Below are 14,893 nucleotides of genomic sequence, written 5' to 3'. Positions count from 1 at the left end.
TGAGGGGGCGACAAGCCTGGCTTCTGAAAAATCCCACACTAACTGGACCCTGGGCCCCAGTACCTCTCCTAGTTGGTTCTTCCAACTGGTGTTTGGGTGGCCAGTCTCTCTGGCGGGCTCTGCAAACCACCGTGATGTGGCCTGTCCTTCTGCAAGCTCTACACGTGGCTGAACGAAATCTGCAAATGGTGTGAAAATGATTGCTGCTGCACCCCTTACATCTCAGTAAGAGAACCACTTTGTAACTGTCCTCTCACTGCTGGCTGTTGTGGTATTGCGTGTTGGGTTGCTTTTGGAGTCGGTTGATTTCAGGTTCTTCTTCCTCGGAAGATTCTCCAATGTGTTTGGCGTCCTCAAGGTGGACTATTTCTTTAAACTTTGTCAATTTGGCGGGCTGTACTGTTTGAACTGCGCCCCCGGCAGCTTCATCGGCCATCACCTCGTCTTGTGCTTCAGAAAACGTTAAATTTGGCCTAGCAAATAGTCTCTGCTGAAGCATAGTCACTCTTCTAAATTTGAAAATTTGCATAGGTGTGTGGCCTGCCTTAGGCCCGCTATGAATTCCGAAGCTGACTCCCCAGGTAGCTGCACTCATTGGTCGAACTTAGGCCCGCTATGAATTCCGAAGCTGACTTCCCGGATAGCTGTACTCTTTGGTCGAACTTGAACCACCAAGACATTTCAGACATCTTGGGCTGGAAATGCCCGGTTAACATCTTTTTCTGATCTGCATAGGAGACCACTTTGATTGGTGTTGGCATGAAAAGGTTCTCGGCCAAATCAAAGGTTGCTGGGCCGCACACGCAGAGTAGCATTGTGGCCTTCAGTCCTTCTTCTGCGATCTGATTGGCTCTGAGGAAGTTTTCTACTTGTGATAAATATGATGGCCATTCTTCTGGGTGTTTTACATCAAGTTCTCGCAGTTTACCGACCTTCGGCATTCTTTCTTGCTGGTTCCTGCATTCTTTCGGATCCTGCTTCCAGGCTCAGGGAATGAGTCCACTGAGCACAAGGTCTCTAGCGTAGCTTGCTAGCCAACCTTGAGGGGGGGGAAATGCCTCTTCCCTCTGGCATGCACTGCCTTTCCCTCATAGACTTCAACTCTTTATTCAGTGAAGCAGGATCCCATCCTCATTGCCACTGTTAAATAGCAGGTTCTTTGGCACAGGAATGAAGACACGGAATGGAGTACAGGATAACTCATTGTTTATTTCGTGCAGTGACTGTACTGGGGAAATGGCTGCAACTAGCCACAATATATAGTCTAGCCCCTAGGTGGCAGCCAATAGGTTTGAATCAACCATTGCCACCTGTTGTTGTTAGCTGTGAAGTCGTGTCCGACCCATCGCGACCCTATGGACAACATTCCTCCAGGCCTTCCTGTCCTCTACCATCATCTGGAGTCCATTTAAGCTCATTTAAGCCAATTGCAGCACAGGGGACTAGTAGTCTGGGTTGCTGGAGAGCCGTTAGCTGCTCCAGCAACCCATGTGGTATTCCTCACAGAGCCCAGTACATAACAATAACAATGAAAGGTAAAATTTCATGGCACCATTTTAGCAGCTCAACACAAACATTAATTATCTGATATAGATGATTTTAAGTAGGAAGGGTCCTATCCTATTCAACCCCAAACCCACTGGGCATTTCCAATGCTCATATCTAACATTTGGATCCTATAATTGGCTGAAAAATGACCTTCTCCTCTCCCATCAATTAACCTGGGACATTATATCCAGTGTGTCTTTTATGTTTAAACAGCAAACATTTCAACTGAATACTGCACAAAAGGCAGATGCATTTTTATAAAAAATCAAAGAGAATTTGGAGGAGATTCAAATGATGGTATCTGATGAGATTATACAAAAACTCTAGCAGGTACAATAGGAAACTGAAGGAATTGATATTGATTTATTCACTATAGGTATAAATATTTCTAAATTTATGAATACAAATGTAAAATAGAATATATATTAATGGAGCAAATGCTCCTCAAAAGAGAATAAACAAGATATATATTGACTATAAGAGACTGTGTGAGAAAAAAGAACATAAAATATTTTATTTTTTTAAAAAAAGTGTGAAAAACCTATTTAAACTGAGCAGGCAAGGAAGGAAGGAAGGAAGGAAGGAAGGAAGGAAGGAAGGAAGGAAGGAAGGAAGGAAGGAAGGAAGGAAGGAAGGAAATCCCCAAACCTGAACATAAATTGACTGATTAGCATGAGAGATTTGTTAGAGTGAAAGTTGATACACAAAGGACTAAGACTTTGATATTGGGAATTTATGCCCCAGATGAGGATAAAGTATTGTTTTATAAATGATTTATGAAGAGATTAATGAATTATGAAAATTGGTATTTGATGTGGGAATGGAAAGGAGTAATCTTCCCACAACTGGATCTCCTCTGAACATTTGAGAAAAAAATATTAAAATCACTCAAGGAAAATTACCAAAAGTTTTCGTTGAAGTGCTGGACAATTTGGGGCTGATTGATATATGAAGAAGGCTATTCAAGAGAGTGTACTTACTTTTTTGAAAGGCATAGATACTTTTCAAGAATAGATATCACTTGGATTTCAAAGAATTGGGTACTAAGTTTTCTAAAATACAGTTATTACCAAATACCTTTTTGGATCATATTCCTGTGACTTTAGTTCTAATTAATTGATTTAAGAATGATTTGGGATATAAATGAAATTTATCTGAGATTATTTTACAAACAAAATAATGAACTTAAAAATAAAAGTCAATAGAAAACACAAACTATTTGGATGAAATAGAGAGAAAAGAAAAAGAATTAAAGAAACATCCAGAGAAGATAAGCATTTCTCATCAAATTAAGCTTTTATAACAAGAATTGTCTATGATAACAGTAAGAGAAATAGAAATAAAAATGGATTTTCTACAGTGAAAAAAAAAGATTTTCCAAATAAATGAGGGAAATAGCTAGGATTAAAATTATGCAAAGAGAGAGAAAACAAAAGAAAATAACATTAAACTACATGAGGGAGATACTCTACTAGTGGACAATGCAGTCATACACAAAGCATTTCATCAATATTATTTCTCTTGATATAAAGGAAGTGACATCTTTCTAGACAAAATAAATTAATATCAAAAGAAATAAAATGTACTGAGGATTATAGAGGAACAGAGATAGATTATGAAAAGGCTTATAACAATAAGAGGTTTCTGAAGCTATAAAAAAAAAGATTAAACTAGTGAAGGTGCCTGGACCAGATGGATTATTAGGGTATTATAAATGTTTTGAGGATGAACTTTTACAAATTTTTCAAAACACAATGAACTCTAGCCTACAGGGAGGAAAATGCTAAAGAGTTGAAAAGAGGCCAATATAGGACTATTACCCAAGGAGGGACAAGATTAGACTTTAACAATAAACTATAGACCAAGAATAATGACTACATTTTTTTTTACAATGATACTAGGCTAATAGACTGAAAATAATTTGCAAAACATTATTAATGAGGATCATTGTGGACTTTTACTTAAAAGACAATTAAAGGACAATATTAAAAATGTGTTCAACACTTTGAATATTTGGAGCAACATGATGAAAAACAACATGCACAAAAGGCCTTTGCCAATTTGAACTGGATTTTCTTGTTTTCAAGGTTTTGATGGATATGAATTTTGTTTATTTGCTAAATAAACAGACAAATCAGTAAATAGGTTTTGAAGAAAACATTATAAAATGTGTAAGATATATTTCCACCTTACAGAAAGCAGAAATAATTGTTATTTCCTATCTCCTGTTTTGTTTATTTTAATTCTTGTAATACTGAATAGAGGTAAAACAAAATGAGAGGATTGTGTGAATAAAGATTAAAAAAGAAACTTATAAGTTAAGGACTTTTGTATATGACTTGGTGTTAATTCTGGAAAATCCTTTAAAGGGAATTGAAATATTAATGGGCAAATTAAAAGAATTTGGTGCATTAGCAGGTTTCAAGCTTAATAAACAGAAGACAAAGATAATAATAAAACATAGGGTTAATAAATAGATGACAAAACATGCTTAATAAATAGACAAAAGATGTTAACAAAATAGAAGGTCAAATACAATTGATGAATAAAACAGGTTTGAAGACTGAAAAGAAAGTAAAATATCTGAGTATCACTGTGACAAATACGAACTGTATGTTATTTCAAAATGCTATGTTAAGTCATAGAATGAAGTTTTAAAAGATATGTTAAGATGAGAGAAATTATAACTGTCACTCCTGGGGAGAATTTCTGTGATAAAAATGAATGTCTTGCTTAGAATGATGTTTTTGTTTCAGACAATACCTGTTTTGACAATTGATGCACCATTTAAACAGTAGCAGAAGGATATACCTAAATTTGTGGGCTGGTGGAGGGGGGAAATGAGGTAAATATAAGGTGTTACAAGATGCAAAAGAAAGAAAAGGGTTGGGTTTACCTGATTTGAAATCATATTTTGCAGCTTGCCATTTGGTTTGAATGAAAAAGGGGTTATTGCTAAGAAATAAAAGCTTTTGCAATGAGAAGAAAATTACCTGAGATTTGGGTGGCATGGATATTTGTGATACAAAGTCAAGGTTAATATAATTTTTTAAAAAATATGTTATATGTGCCATGTTTATAATGTGAAATAGATACAAGCCCAGGTTATGCCTGAATCTTGCACCTTCCAGCAAAAGATGCATTTCATTGTTGAGAAATATTAGGCAAACTTAATTGGTTAACTTACTGTGAGATACTAAAATTTTGTCGATGGCAATGTAAAATAAAACTAAGAGAAGAACTTATAACAGAGGAAATAGTTGTCAATGGTTCTTTTATTTACAATTATTAAAAACAAAAATAAAGTAGAAAAAATATTTTAAGGCTTTGAATATTGTATGACTGAGTTTGGAACAGAATTATGTATTATGAATTCGTAATTGGTAAAATGTATAATGTATAAACTTGTATTGATATTTGTAACAGAATATGTGAAAAAAATATCAACTTGGCTAAAAAAATTGGTTATAATGTATAAATGGAACAATGAAAAAAATATGGTTGAAATGAATTTATATTATAGTATTATCTTAAAGAGAACTTCTACAAAATGATATATCATTGTAAATGTTTCCAGAATTTTTTTTTGCAAAGTGCATAAAAGCATTCAAATTTATGTTAGAAATGTGAACAAGAAGAAAAGAAAAACATTTTATCTTGTTTGGTGGACGTGTAAAAAGCTAGAAAATTCATAACAACAACAACAACAACAGTAATAGTTGGAAGGGACCTTGGAGGTCATCTAGTCCACAGGTCTGCAACCCGTGGCTCCGGAGCCGCATGCGGCTCTTTCAGCCGTCTCCTGCGGCTCCCAGTCCTCTGCCATGTGTAGTCCCCCCCAAAAAAAAAATTGGGACTAAAAAAGTTCAACCAATCAATTCAAATATGCAGGGTAGGTGCATATCTTGCCATGTCCACTCTTCAGTCAAACCCTGTTCTGCACATGCGTGCATGTACGCGCATGCACACACATTTTTTGCGGCTCCCAGTTTTTCCTTTTGTGATGGAAACAGTTCCGAGTGGCTCTTTCACTGTTTCAGGTTGCTGACCCCTGATCTAGTCCAACCCCCTGCTCAGGCAGGAAACCCTATACCATTTCAGACAATATATGTACTAATCTATGTACTAATTCAAAGGATTTAAAAGATTATTATACAATTGACACCAGAGGTTTTTCTTTTGGGACTAATGGACTAACAAATAGGGAAAAAAGCATCTATGGAGTTTCTCAGTCATCCAGGTCATGGTTGTCCCTAAGGTGCTTTTTCAAGAGGCAACTGGTCCTTGTTTTTCTCTGAAGACATTTAGCTTCTCATCCAAGAAGCCTCTTCAGCTCTGACTGGATGGTGGGAAATGGAAGGATTTATATTCTTTTCAGACAGCTGGTCATTTGTATTCTTTTCTCAAACTGAAGGGCCAATGGTTTCTGTAGTCTGCAATTTTTCTGGAAATCCGTTTATACTCCCACACCATTCAAAGGGTGTTCATCCCAAAGTGTACAGCTAAATGTCTATGGAGATTCTCAGTCATCAGGTCATGGTTGTCCCAAAGCTGCTTTTTCAATTGGACTTGAATGGATTTCCTGAAAAATTGCAGATTACAGGAATCATTTGCGCTTCACTTTGAGAAAAGAATGAAAAAGAAGCAAAACATCTTTAAAGAAAAACAAGACACTCCAGTTGCCTCTTGAAAAAGCACCTTTGGGACAAATGGGAAAAAAAAAGCTATGGAGCTTTGTTTGTTTGTTTTTACTTGATAACTGTCTGACAGTATGCACAAAGATGGAAGAATGATTGGTGAAGATGATGGAACTTGTTGAGATGGCTAAATTGATGTCTTTGATCAGAGAAAATACAATATCTATGTTTATTGCTGAACCTTATAGACTTTTTGTATAAAACAGAAAAAAAATGAACTTATGATTTATGATTTTGATAATTAAGCAGGATAAATTATAGAAAAAAGAGTTAAATTGTAAATACTCGCATAAGAGGTAAATTTATAACTGCTGTAAAGAAAATTGGAAGTACTTCTTTGTATCTTTTTTTCTTTCTTTTCTATTTTTCATTTCATTTTACATCTTTATTTTAATTTGGCTTTTTGATTTAATCTCTTATTTTTCTTCTTTATATTAGTTTGTATTCACTTTATCTTTCTTTTAATTTTTTTTAATAAACATGTGTGTATATGTTGTGTGTATTATATATTATTATATATGTATATGTAATATACAATGCCCCTTCATGGATTACTGCCTTGTCGTGGCGAAGGGGCTTGCGTAATTCAATGAAGCCATGAGCTATGCCGTGCAGGGCCACCCAAGACGGAAAGGTCATAGCAGAGAGTTCTGACAAAATGTGATCCACTGGAGAAGGAAATGGCAAACCACTCCAGTATCTTTTGCCATGAAAACCCTATGGACAGTACCAAAAGGCAAAACGATATGATGCTGGAAGATGAGCCCCTCAGGTCGGAAGGCGTCCAATATGCTACTGGGGAAGAGCAGAGGGCTAGTACTAGTAGCGCCAGAAAGAATGAAGCGACTGGGCCAAAGCCGAAAGGACGCTCAGCTGTGGATATGTCTGGTGGTGAAAGGAAAGTCCGATGCAGTAAAGATTTATTCTCCATAGGAACCTGGAATGTAAGATCCATGAATCAAGGAAAGCTGGACGTGGTCAAACAAGAGATGACAAGACTAAACATTGACATCTTAGGTATCAGCGAACTAAAATGGACAGGAATGGGTGAATTTAATTCAGATGACCATCAGGTATACTACTGCGGGCAAGAATCCCTCAGAAGAAATGGAGTAGCCTTCATAGTCAATAAAAAAATAGGAAAAGCAATACTGGGATACAATCCTCAAAATGACAGAATGATCTCAGTTCGAATTCAAGGCAAACCATTCAATATCACAGTAATCCAAGTCTATGCCCCAAATACCGGTGCTGAAGAGAATGAAATTGACCGGTTCTATGAAGCCCTACAGCACCTTATAGAACTAACACCCAGAAATGATGTCCTTATCATCATGGGGGATTGGAATGCTAAAGTAGGAAGCCAAAAGATAACTGGAATAACAGGCAAGTTTGGCCTTGGAGTACAAAATGAAGCAGGGCACAGGCTGATAGAATTTTGTCAAGAGAATACGATGGTCATAGCAAACACTCTTTTCCAACAACCCAAGAGACGGCTTTACACATGGACATCACCAGACGGTCAACACAGAAATCAGATTGACTATATGCTCTGCAGCCAAAGATGGAGAAGCTCTATACAGTCAGTAAAAACAAGACCAGGAGCTGACTGTGGCTCAGACCATGAGCTTCTTGTTGCAAAGTTTAGGCTTAAATTAAAGAAAGTAGGGAAAAGCGCTAGGCCAGTCAGGTATGAATTAAATCATATCCCTGTTCAATATACAGTAGAGGTGACAAATAGATTTAAGGAATTAGATCTGATAGACAGAGTGCCTGAAGAACTATGGACAGAGGTTCGCAACATTGTACAACAGGTAGCAACCAAAACCATCCCAAAGAAAAAGAAATGCAAGAAAGCAAAATGGCTGTCTGAGGAAGCTTTGCAAATAGCTGAGGAAAGGAGGGAAGCGAAAGGCAAGGGAGAAAAAGAAAGATATGCCCAATTAAATGCAGAATTCCAAAGAATAGCTAGAAGAGATAAGAATGCCTTCTTAAATGAACAATGCAAAGAAATAGAAGAAAACAATAGAATAGGGAGGACCAGAGATCTTTTCAAGAAAATTGGAGAGATGAAAGGAACATTTCATGCAAAAATGGGCATGATAAAGGACCAAAATGGCAGGGACCTAACAGAGGCAGAAGAGATTAAGAAGAGGTGGCAAAATTACACAGAAGAACTATACAAGAATGAGCTTAATGTCCCTGATAATCACAATGAGGTGGTCACTGAGCTCGAGCCAGACATCCTAGAATGTGAAGTGGGCCTTAGAAAAGCAGAGCAACAACAAAGCTAGTGGAGGTGACAGTATTCCAGCTGAGCTATTCAAAATCTTAAAAGACGATGCAGTAAAAGTGCTACACTCAATTTGCCAACAAATTTGGAAAACTCAACAATGGCCACAGGATTGGAAAAGATCAGTTTACATTCCAATTCCAAAGAAAGGCAGTGCCAAAGAATGTTCAAACTATCGCACCATTGCACTCATTTCTCATGCTTGTAAAGTTATGCTTAAAATTCTACAAGCTAGACTCCAGCAGTATGTGGATCGAGAACTACCAGAAGTACAGGCAGGATTTCGAAGAGGCAGAGGAACTAGAGATCAAATTGCTAACATACGCTGGATCATGGAGAAAGCTAGAGAGTTCCAGAAAAACATCTACTTCTGCTTCATTGACTATGCTAAAGCCTTTGATTGTGTGGATCATAACAAACTGTGGCAAGTCCTTAGAGAGATGGGCATACCAGACCATCTTATTTGTCTCCTGAGAAATCTATATGCGGGCCAAGAAGCAACAGTGAGAACTGGACACGGAACCACTGATTGGTTCAAAATTGGGAAAGGAGTCCGGCAAGGCTGTATACTGTCGCCTTGCCTATTTAACTTATATGCAGAGCACATCATGAGAAAGGCAGGGCTAGATGAATCAAAAGTTGGAATTAAGATTGCCGGAAGAAACATCAACAACCTAAGATATGCAGATGATACCACTCTAATGGCAGAAAGTGAAGAAGAACTAAAGAGCCTCTTGTTGCGGGTGAAGAAGGAGAGTGCAAAACTTGGGTTGAAACTAAACATTAAGAAAACCAAGATCATGGCATCTGGCCCTCTCAATTCCTGGCAAATAGATGGGGAAGAAATGGAGGTAGTGACAGATTTTATTTTCCTGGGCTCCAAGATCACTGCAGATGGGGACTGTAGCCAAGAAATTAAAAGACGCTTGCTCCTGGGGAGGAAAGCCATGACAAATCTAGACAGCACACTAAAAAGCAGAGACATCACCCTGTCAACAAAAGTGCGTATAGTCAAGGCTATGGTCTTCCCAGTTGCAATGTATGGCAGTGAAAGCTGGACCATAAGAAAGGCTGAGCGCCAAAGAATTGAAGCCTTTGAACTATGGTGCTGGAGAAGACTCCTGCGAGTTCCTTGGACTGCAAGGCGATCAAACCGGTCAGTCCTAGAGGAGATCAACCCTGACTGCTCTTTAGAAGGCCAGATTCTGAAGCTAAAACTCAAATACTTTGGCCACCTAATGAGAAGGAAGGACTCACTGGAGAAGAGCCTAATGCTGGGAAAGATTGAGGGCAATAGAAGAAGGGGACGACGGAGAATGAGGTGGCTGGATGGAATCATTGAAGCAGTAGGCGTGAGCTTAAATGGACTCCAGAAGATGGTAAAGGACAGGAAGGCCTGGAGGAACATTGTCCATAGGGTCGCGATGGGTCGGACACGACTTCGCAACTAACAACAACAAAAATATACAATGATGTGAAATGATCATCCTAGGCCAAGTGTCAAATATTGTCTTTTGTCAGAATCTTGGCATCATATCTGTCTTTATCCCTTAGCTGCTGTTGCTGTTAAATTTGTAAATATCCCATTGGTCCTTCATCTTCTTTATTTCTAGTTTGCTTTTGGTTTTCTGAGTTGTGCTGTCATGTTAACTGTCTGGTGTCCAAATTCTTTTTTTTTATTGAAAAGTTTTACTAAATTTTTAATAATAACCCCCCCTCCCCATCAACCCTCCCCCCTTCCCTCCCCCCCCGGGACTTCCCAAAGCAGAATACAGGGTATTACATATAGCAATCTTATGCAAACATATGCTAAATATCTATTACAACGTTAACAATGGTGTCCAAATTCTATCAGCACTTTAAAGTGAATGAGTGGCAGTCTGTTAAATTAGACAGATATTTATTTATTTATTTATTTATTTATTTATTTATTTATTTATTTATTTATTTATTTATTTATTAAATTTTTATACTGCCCTTCTCCCGAAGGACTCAGGGCAGTGTACAGGGCAATAAATATCAAAATGTAAATACAAAAGTTAAAAAAGAAATTAAAAAGAATTAAATAATTATGCCCAAGAATACAATACAATACTAAAAATGTGTTAAGAACTTATTTAAATCCAACCCCAAACCCATCAGACCAGGCCAGATTGTTCAAATAGATAAGTTTTTAAATCACGCCGGAAGGAGCGCAGGTCGGGGGCCATCCGGAGCTCAACCAGAAGGCGGTTCCACAGGTCTGGCGCGCCCACAGAGAATGCCCTCCCCCTGGGGGCCACCAATCGACATTCTTTGATCGAAGGCACCCTGAGGAGGCCCTCTCTGTGGGAGCACACTGGACGGAGGGAAGTTGATGCTGGCAGCAGGTGCTGCCGTAGGTAATCCGGACCCATGCCATGTAGGGCTTTGTAGGTCATAACCAGCACCTTGAATCTCACCCGGAGGGCAACCGGCAGCCAATGCAGCTCGCAGAGCAGAGGTGTAACATGGGAGTATCGGGAGACCCCCAACACAACTTATATTTAGTCTTGTAAAGTCCAGATAGCATAACAGAACTTGGACTTCTATTTCATCTGGTCTACTTTTTTAATGGACTATTTTATATTGCTGTCTCTAGACCAGGGGTCCCCAACCCCTGGTGCAACCGGTCCGCACAAACAAGCAAAGCCCCATCCGCGGGATGCAGGCAGCACACAAAACTATGCACCCTCCAGTCCATGGAAAAACCTCTCTCCACGGAATTGGTCCCTGGTGCCCAAATGTTTGGGGACCTCTGCTCTAGACTGTAAGAGCCTTGCCTTGACACAGCAGGGATTTGGGGAATAATGTTGTTGCACCATTATTATCATGGGAGCTTGAAGGATGGAGGAATTTTTCTCCTGAGATCTTGGAATAGAGAGCAGAAAGCTATAACAGCATGTATATTGAGCAGGTATATACATGCCATTGCATAGTATAACAGCAATGAGAAAACAACAACACCCTGCATGAGGGAACTTATCAAGGATTCTTTGGTATTGGGAATTGAGAACTTCCAGATCCCAAGTTCTTTAATGGATGTCTATCAAGGAAATCTATAGAATCTAAAAGTTCTGTTTAATATATGAATGAAAATCGCTTTAATACTACAATTAGTCCTCAACTTCAATTTCCTCAGCGTCAATTTCCCATTGTCTTGTGCACTCCCACAGGGAGGGCCTCCTCAGGGTACCACCGGTCAAGGATTGCCGACGAGCGATCCCCAGGGGGAGGGCGTTCTCTGTGGGTGCGCCTGCCCTATGGAATCAACTGCCAACAGAACTCCGGACTGCCCCCAACCTTCGTTCATTTCGCCTGGACCTAAAAACCTGGCTCTTTGAGCTATCTGGTCTGGACTGAGGGGTTTAATGTTTTTAAATTGTGATTTTAATTTTTGCGGCTAGACTTAATTTAATTTAATTTTAATTATATATTGTATTGTTTTTAAATTTTGCCTTGTAAACTGCCCTGAGTCCTTTGGGAGTAGGGCGGTATATAAACCGAATAAATAAATAAATAAAATAAATAAACTTACAACTGTTTGTTTAGTGACTGTTCGAAGTTACAACAACACTGAAAAAAATGACTTATGACCATTTTTCACACTGCTGTTGCAGCATCCCCATGGTAACAGGATCAAAATTCAGGGGCTTGGCCACTGGCATGTATTTATGGGAGTTGCATCATCCTGATCACTATTTGTAACCTTCCCAGACAGCTTCCAACAAAGAAAGTCAATGGAACAAGCCAAATTCCCTTAATGAGTAGATTATTTACTTAACAACTGCAATGATCTGCCTAACAACTGTGGCAAAAAAAATCATAAAATGAGGCACAGCTCATTGAAAAACTGTCTTGTTTAGCAACAGAAATTTGGGGCTCAAGTGTGTAAGTCAAGGATTTCCTATAACAAACTTCCCTATAACCCATAGTTCACTTTTTGGGGGATGAGTTTAAGAACATCCGAGTCCTTTCCAGCTACATAATTCCATGATATTATTGCAGTTATCTCTTTGAAAAAAGTCAAAACTTGTAACCAATTCTTTGGTAGAATGAGAAGTATGCTTTCTGTGGAGATATGCAAAACCAGGTGTTTGAGAGAAATCATGAACATTATGCTACTTTTCTAAACTATGCCAGTTCAGCTGTTTTGGGATTATTCTTCTAAACCTGAAATGGTTTGTGATGTTCCAGATGTGGATAATCTTTTCATGGTACATTGAAGCCAGTTCCAAGAGTATAGATGCTATTTTGATTTCTTCCTTTAAATTTAATTATTTATATTTTATCATTTTGGGAGTAGTTTTTTGGCTTCCACAAATCAAAGTGCACATTGATATGGTGATCCTTCTCCCACCCAGGATAAATTTATTTTCATTTTATTTGTTTACTACATTTTTTTATTTTACCACATTTCCCAAGGATTCATGGAGGTTAAACAATTCCTTAACCACAACATAATCCAAAAACGTAATGAATTCATAATAACCATCAATCATTATTGAAATATAACAATGTTATAGCTCCCTCTCCTGTGAACGAGAAATCACTGCAAAGTTTTACACAGTCATGTCCATCATGGTGTTCCTTTCAGGATTATTAACATATTGCAGATTGTGGAAAAACAGTAAGAATTAGTAGATCAAGGAATTAAAGATATGACCTAAAAAAAGAAAGAAATGATAGCTAAAGCTAGTTTATCTTCAGCACCACTCACTGTTCCACTCCATGTCTTTCATCATGGGTAAAATGCCTTACTTGTGCCATGTCCACATATCTTTTGTTGCTTTTATTCTTTAATAGTTCCCTTTCCTTTTGCTGAGGATGTCATCACCTCCATCCAATCACAATTTTCATAGTGTCTCCTTCTCCTCTTAGCCCATATTCCCTCTTTCATGTTTTTTTTCTTGACATCTGTTTTTCTTTTACCATATACACTTCTTAAGTACCTATTCCCACTGTTAGTCCTGACATACTCAACTCTCACCTCCATATAACCAAGTGGACAGAAGCTTGCTCTTTTATATAATCATTTTACTTTTCCTGAGAAGCATTCATTACCTGCAATAGACCATATACTACCCAGAATCATTTTACAGTGTTTATTTATTTTTATTTTTACTTTAATCTCATTTATATCCCGCCCTTCTCCGAAGACTCAGGGCGGCTTACAATCTAAGCACAAATTAAATGTGCTTAGCAATAGCCTTCATTCTATGTATATGCCTGCTTATTAGGGCTTTCGCCCCCCCCCCAAGCGGCATTATTACAAAGTCAGCTTAATTGCCCCCAACAATCTGGGTCCTCATTTTACCTACCTCGGAAGGATGGAAGGCTGAGTCAACCTTGAGCCTGGTGGGATGTGAACCTGCAATAATTGCAGGCAGCTGGTGTTACTTAAGGAGGCATTAGCCCACTGCTCCACCAAGGCTCATATGTATCTTAAACTTTCTCCATTCATGTTTCCATCTTTAATAAAAAAAATATCAAAATATAGAAATGCAGGTACTTGGTCTGGTTTTTTTGCATCAGTTCTAAATCAACTAAAACACTGCAATAACCATTGCTTATACCTTTATCAGTAAATATATTAAACAATCAGAAGACTCCTGGTTGAACCATTCACTAAGCATTCCATTTATTCTCATGTACATTACTTCCACCACTGCATTTAGTGGCCAACTTTCAACTTCATATTTCTGTAAGATATTTTAAATTCAAACCTATTTACTATTGATATGCTATCTTTAAATTATCTAAAGCACAGTCTATCTTCTTTTTCACATTAATATTCTTAATAACCCACTGAAGTGCAAAAATCTGTTTTGCCTGCCTCTTCCCTGGCATAAAGCCATACCGTACTTCTCAATTTCTTCTCATTGTCAGCTTTCATATATATTCAGATATAATTCTGCCAAACAGATTCACAATTACACATAACAAAATAATTTCCTTTTAGTTTTTTTTAATTGATTGATGTGATTTGTTAACATTCTTGTATACCTCTGAGCAATTTAACACTGTAAAATGCAAGATGGACATTAAAAGCCTTCCTATGCATGCAAGGAAATCCTGGCTTAAATTTATATCATTGAAACATCTGAAAGAACATGTAGACCAACTTCAAAAAAATAAAAGGGAAAAAAGGACCAAAACCAGCACCAATACCCAAACATCCAAATTTAATAGCACATTTTTTACACCTTCCACTTGCAATTCAATAATATCATACTGAGAAGTTCTGCTTCCAGGTCCCCATCCTCTGAATCTCTTTGGGGGGATGGGAAATCTAAATATCCCTCAGACAACCCTGAAGCAAGTATGTTACAATACT

Source organism: Vipera berus (genome assembly GCF_964194415.1).
Source record: "Vipera berus genome assembly, chromosome: 1".
NCBI classification, from domain to species: domain Eukaryota; kingdom Metazoa; phylum Chordata; class Lepidosauria; order Squamata; family Viperidae; genus Vipera; species Vipera berus.
Note: the sequence above shows the minus strand (reverse complement) of the source record.